Genomic DNA, 6,849 nt, shown 5'->3' on the forward strand with positions numbered 1-6,849 from the left:
GTCGTAATTGTATTTAGAACCGAGAAAATTTCGATCGAATTATCAATCGAAATGTCATAAATAATTTTAGAACCGAAAAAATTTCGATCGAATTTTCGATCGAAAGTCGTGAAATATAAGTCGTGAAACATAAACGAAGACTACGCGAAAGAAACAATAGAGCATCGAAAGAAACTGTGGGAGGAAGTTAAACGACTTCGTAAGGCTGGTAAGTACGCTATCATTAAATTTGATAAAATTTATTGCAGAGATTTATAAAAAAACAGCTGTTTTAAGCGAGCGCGTTTTCTAACAACTTTTTATTTTCTAAAACACCATTTTTGCTAATGAAACAAAAGACTTTGAATCACTGCGTTTGAATATCTATGAAATCGCTAATCAATTTTTACCACACAGTCACTATGACGACTTTAGTTTTTTAAACAAAAAATACTCCGATTCTGCATATTTTGATATACAAAATTTTAAATTTGAACTTAAAACCATTACAAATAACTTTACGGTAATACACATAAACATCAGAAGTTTACTTATTAATATTAAAAAACTTTTATTAATATTAAAAAAATTAATATTAATATTAAAAATATTAAAAAACTTTCTCCTTGAATGCAAACATACTTTCAGTATGATCTGCCTTACAGAGACTTGGTGCTCTGACGAAGCAGCAGAAACAAACTCTGACCTCCAAATTCCAAACTATAAATTATTTTTTAAAGAAAGATCAGTTTGCAAAAGAGGAGGAGGAATTGTGAATTATATACTGAAAAATTATATTATTGTGAATTTATTATTGTATTGTATTATATTATTGTGAATGTATTATTATATAAATTATATTATTGTGAATTATATACTGAAAAAGATTTAAAAACTACTTCAAATTTTAATCTTCCTTACTTTGATTTAATTTCTCAAGAGAGACTTATCAATAAACGCGGTGGAGGAGTTCTTATTTATGTAAAGAAAAATATTGCGCATTATATTAGGAATGATTTGAGTGTTTCTGACGGCGACAAAGAAATTTTAACTATTGAAATTCTAAACAATCCAATCACAAAACATTTTACTAAGCTGTTGCTATAGGCCCCCAAATGGTGTGGCCGAGAACATGAGCATGTATTTTGAAGAAAACCTTTTCAAAATAGGCATTCTTAAAAAAAAAGAATTTTATTCTAGGGGATTTCAATATGAATTGCTTCCATTACTTTACGGACATTAAAGTTAAAAATTTTTATGATTCTATTTTTGAAATGGGAGCCATTCCTTTAATAAATCGCCCTACCAGAGTAACTCCTAAATCGGCTACTCTAATTGATAACATTCTAACAACTGATATTTTTAACAGTGACTTAAATAAAGGTATTTTAAAAACAGACATATCTGACCATTTCCCTATCTTTTTTATCATAAACAACTCTAAAATTATGACCAAAACTAACATAAAAGTTAAATTACGCAACTTTAACCAAAAAAATGTTGAGCAATTTAAAACACAATTATCATTACTTCATTGGAAGAACATCGACTTTAGTGATAACGCAAACAGAATTTACGATGATTTTTTTAATACATTTTACTCAGTTTATGATGCCAATTTTCCTTTACATGAAAAAACATTAAATCAAAAAAACATTAATTCTCCCTGGATTACCAAAGGTTTGAAAAAATCATCAAAAGTTAAGCAGAAATTATACATAAAATATCTAAAAAACAAATCATTCGCCAATGAGAAAATATACAAAGACTACAAAAATCTTTTTGAAAAAGTTCGAAAAAACTTAAAAAAACATTACTATTCTAAAATTCTCAATAAAGCCAAAAATACTTGTAAACGCTCCTGGGAAATAATAAAAGAAATTATCGGTAAATCAAAACCGTGCTCAGGTTCCCTGCCACACATAATCAAAGTAGATAACAATAATATAATTAATTCTCAAACAATAGCTCACGAATTTAACAAATTCTTTGTTGAAATTGGCCCTAAACTATCTAAATTAATTCCTAACACTGAAACATCATTTAAAGATTTTCTAGTACCGATGAATAATTGCATTCACTCGGATGAGTTATCTAAAGAGTTACTATTTGATGAGTTCGAAAAAGCCTTCAAAACACTAAAAAAAAATAAAGCAGTTGGACCGGACGAAATCAATGGTAACATAATTATAGATTGCTATGAACAATTAAAATATATTCTTTTTAAAGTCTTTAAATCATCAATCGAATAAGGAGTCTTTCCTGATCAATTGAAAATTGCTAAAGTTATTCCACTATTTAAAGGTGGTGACAAATCTGACATTAGTAATTACCGGCCTATTTCTATCTTATCTATATTTTCAAAAATACTAGAAAGAATCATGTTCAATAGAGTATTTAATTATTTTAGTTTAAATAATTTATTATACAACAATCAGTTTGGCTTTAAGAAGAATAACTCAACCGAGCATGCAATTATTCAGTTGGTACGTGAGATTTCCAATTCTTTTGAAAAATCTCAATTTACATTAGGAATTTTTATCGATCTTTCAAAAACATTTGATACTGTGGATCATGATATTTTACTTTATAAACTTAATTATTACGGAATAAATGAAAGAGTTAGTAAATGGTTTCAAAGTTATTTATCCAACAGAAAACAATTTGTTTCTTGTAATGATCTTAATCATACACAGTTTTTAAATGTTTCCTGTGGTGTTCCGGAAGGTTCCATCTTAGGCCCTCTTTTGTTCTTAATATATATCAACGACTTGCATAAAGCATCAAATCTTCTAAGTATTATGTTTGCTGATGACATAAACTTATTTCTATCTAACAGTGACATCTACCTACTATTCTCCGTTATGAACAAAGAACTTCAAAACATATCTAAATGGTTTAAAAGTAACAAATTAACATTAAATGTAAACAAAACAAAATGGATTTTTTTCCACCCGCTCTCCAAAAAACGTTCTCTACCCCAAAATTTACCAAAAATTTTTATTGACCATAATGAAATAAAAAGAGATTCTGTAACTAAATACCTGGGGGTTTTCATTGACGAGAACATCACATGGAAACATCATATTAACTATGTCTGCTCGAAAGTTTCAAAAAGTATTGGAATTCTATATAAGGCGCGTACTCATTTAGATAAAAATAATTTAACTAAACTTTATTATTCTTTTATTCATAGTTATATAAGTTATTGAATTATTGCCTGGGGTAGTACTGATCAGAGTAAGTTACAATGTCTCCATCGCCGTCAGAAACATGCGTGTAATTAATTTTGCGGATCGGTTCTCAAATTCCTCAATATTTTTCAATCAAATGAAAATCCTCAATGTTTATAAACTAAACGTATATAAAAATTTATCTTTTGTTTATATGTGGAAGTATGATTTATCTCCTTTAATTTTATTAATTTTATAAGACCTTTTTATTTTGAAACCTCTAAGCAAGTTTAACATGAGGAATAATAACTATTTAAATAAACCACTCTGTCGAACAAAGTTCAATCAATTCTGTATCACTTAATTATTTTGCCTAACTTCGGCTTACCCCTAACTTATTCTGTTTTTAAAATTAAATTAAAAGATCTCATTCTCTCTATTGAAAATATCTTAGAATATTTTTAATTTGTCTTATGATATATAATAATTTTGAAATGTATGTTCAATCTTTGTTTTATACTTGTTGACAATTTGTTTCTATTTATCTAAGTACTATTTTAATATTTTTATGTTAATTTTTTACGTTCTCTTATTGTAAAAAGGCGTTTTTATAATACTTTATGTACTCTGTTTTGTAAAAGGCTTCTGACGATAAGATCATTTGATCTTCTTTTAGAAGCCTTGTTTGTATTTGAAAAAAATATGTAATTTATATATATTACGTCAAATGTAAACAAAAACTTACGAAAAAAAAAATATACGGAATGATCTAAACACTAAGATAAGAATTGACCTTTCAAACTCTGATGGCAATAGTAAGGTCTTCACAATGGAAGTTATAAACACTGCCTCAAAGAACTTTCTAGTTTCTACGTGCTACAGACCACCTGATGGTGATACTTGTGAATTTTCAAATTTTATTAAACATATAATTACAAAAAATAGAGAACAGAAAAAGTTATTCCTAATTGGAGATATAAACATAAATATTTTAATGTACAACAAGCATGCTATTACTAAAAATTTCTTTGACGACATGTTTCAACTTAATATCTTCCCAATTATCAACAAACCTACCAGGGTAACTTCCAAATCTATTACTGCTATTGACAATATATTAACAAACTCAATACAAGATCCTTCTCTAAAATCAGGAATAATAAAAACAGATATTTCAGATCACTTTCCATTATACTTTTCTCTGTCACAAAATTCCACAAAAACTGATAATTCAAAAATCTTATGTTATAAAAGAGTTATCGATGAAACGTCTACTCAAAAATTTAAGGACTTGCTATCGGCAACAAATTGGAAAACTGTCTACCAAGAATGTGATCAAAGAAACACAAACTCTGCGTACATTAACTTTATAAATTTATTTATCCTACAATATAATAAAAGTTTTCCAATTCAACAAAAAGAAATAAAAACAAAATATTTAAATTGTCCATGGATAACAAAAGAAATAAGAAAATCCTCAAAACAAAAACTATACGTAAAATACTTAAAAAATAGAAGCGAAGCAAACCTTTCCCTTTACAAGCAATACAAAAACCTATTTGAAAAAATAAAATAAGAAAACACAAAATTTTATACTATTCTAATCAAATACAAAAATTTAATGGTGACCTAAAAAAGACATTATGAAGGAAATTATTGGTAAAAGTAAATTTAATGTTAACAAAATGCCTTCAAGAGTAATAATTAATGAAAGAGAATCAACATTGGTGCTGATCTTGCATCGAAAATTCAATGCCCAAATAATACATTTAAAAGTTACTTAACAGGCTTACACTGCTCTTTAAATTTCAATGAAATAAATCAAGACGAACTTGAAATAGCTATTAAATCACTTAAAATTAAGTCCCCAGGAATCGATGATATCTCTTGCAAAGTAGTCTCAGATGTTTTTGAGGAGATACGTAATCCAATTTACCAAATATTTAATTCATCAATTTCAACAGGTATTGTACCTGATAAACTAAAAATCTCTAAAATTATACTAATCTATAAATCAGGAGAAACCAGTTCTTTAAACAATTATAGACCAATCTCTATCCTTTCGGTATTCTCAAAACTCCTAGAACGAATAATCTATAATAAATTAAATGAATATTTAAAAACCAACAAAATTATCAATAAAGGTCAATATGGTTTTCAAAAGCTACACTCAACTGAGCATGCAATCCTTGACCTCTCAAATAGGATAAGTAGATCATTTAAAAAAAAAAAATCCACATTAGGGATCTTTATTGATTTGTCAAAGGCATTTGACACCGTCAACCATGAGATTTTACTAACAAAAATGAAAAACTATGGTATAAAAAATCAAGCTTTAAATTGGTTTAAAAACTACCTTGATAACAGACAACAGTGTGTTATTATAGATAGAAAAAGCAACTCAAATTTACTAAAAACAAAATATGGTGTACCCCAAGGTTCCATTCTTGCTCCTCTTTTGTTTCTTATTTTTATAAACGATCTTCCAAATGCCTCTAATATCTTTAAAACTGTAATGTTTGCCGACGATACAAACTTATTTTACTCGTCAAAGACAATCGAAGACCTCTTTGAAAAAACAAATGCTGAACTAAAAAAAAGTTAACATATGGTTTAAATCAAATGAACACACCTCCTGGAAACCCCACATAAACTACATAAACACAAAAATATCAAAGAACATAGGTTTACTTTACAAGGCAAGATCATTTTTGTCACAAAAAAGTCTCAAACTTATCTACTTCTCATTACATACATAGTTATCTCATGTATGCCAATATAGCATGGGACAGTACCCACAAATCTAAATTACAACCACTTTACTTACGTCAAAAACACGCTTCAAGACTAATATACAACAAAAGCAAATTTACTCATGCTCAACCCTTACTGGAACAAATGAACGCACTAAATATATTCCAAATAAATATTTTTCAAAATATACTTTTCATGTTTAAATATAAACTAAGTCTGGTTCCAGAGCATTTTACAGCACACTTTTTTAAAAACAATATATATAAATACAATACAAGAGCAACAGGCAACTTTAAGATACCTTTTGAAACAACAAGACTCTCAAAATTCTCAGTTACATATCGTGGTCCCTATTTATTTAACAAATTAGTTTCCAGAAACGAATCACTATTAAACTTAAACAACGAACACTCTCTGAAAAAAAAGCTAAAATCTACAATAATCAAATTAAACAACTGTAAGGAATTTTTTTAAATTTGAATAAATAAATAAATGTAACTTAATTTTTAATACAAATCGATAATAAAAATAATAATAATAACAAGGTATATATGTAACACGTATATACTACTGTGATCAAAAAGTAAAGTGAATTTTTTTATAAAATGAAAAATCTTTATTTATTCTTCCAAATCTGTATCGTCCCCCTCAAAATAATCCCCCCCCCCCGACCCCAATGCACTTTTGCTAACGTTTTTTCCAGTCTTCGAAGCATGCCGAAAAGTCCTCGGTAGGGATAGCCTTCAATGCGCGTGCCGATTCACGTTGGATCTCTTCAATGGACTCAAAACGATTTCCCCGGAGAGGTCTCTTGAGCTTTGAGAACAGCCAGAAGTCACACGGTGCTAAGTCGGGCGAATATGGTGGTTGTGGAGCAACATGGGTAGAGTTTTTGGCGAAAAACTCACGAAGAACTAGTGCTGTGTGCGAAGGCGCATTATCG

The sequence above is a fragment of the Hydra vulgaris genome, chromosome 06, assembly GCF_038396675.1.
Source record: "Hydra vulgaris chromosome 06, alternate assembly HydraT2T_AEP".
NCBI lineage: Eukaryota > Metazoa > Cnidaria > Hydrozoa > Anthoathecata > Hydridae > Hydra > Hydra vulgaris.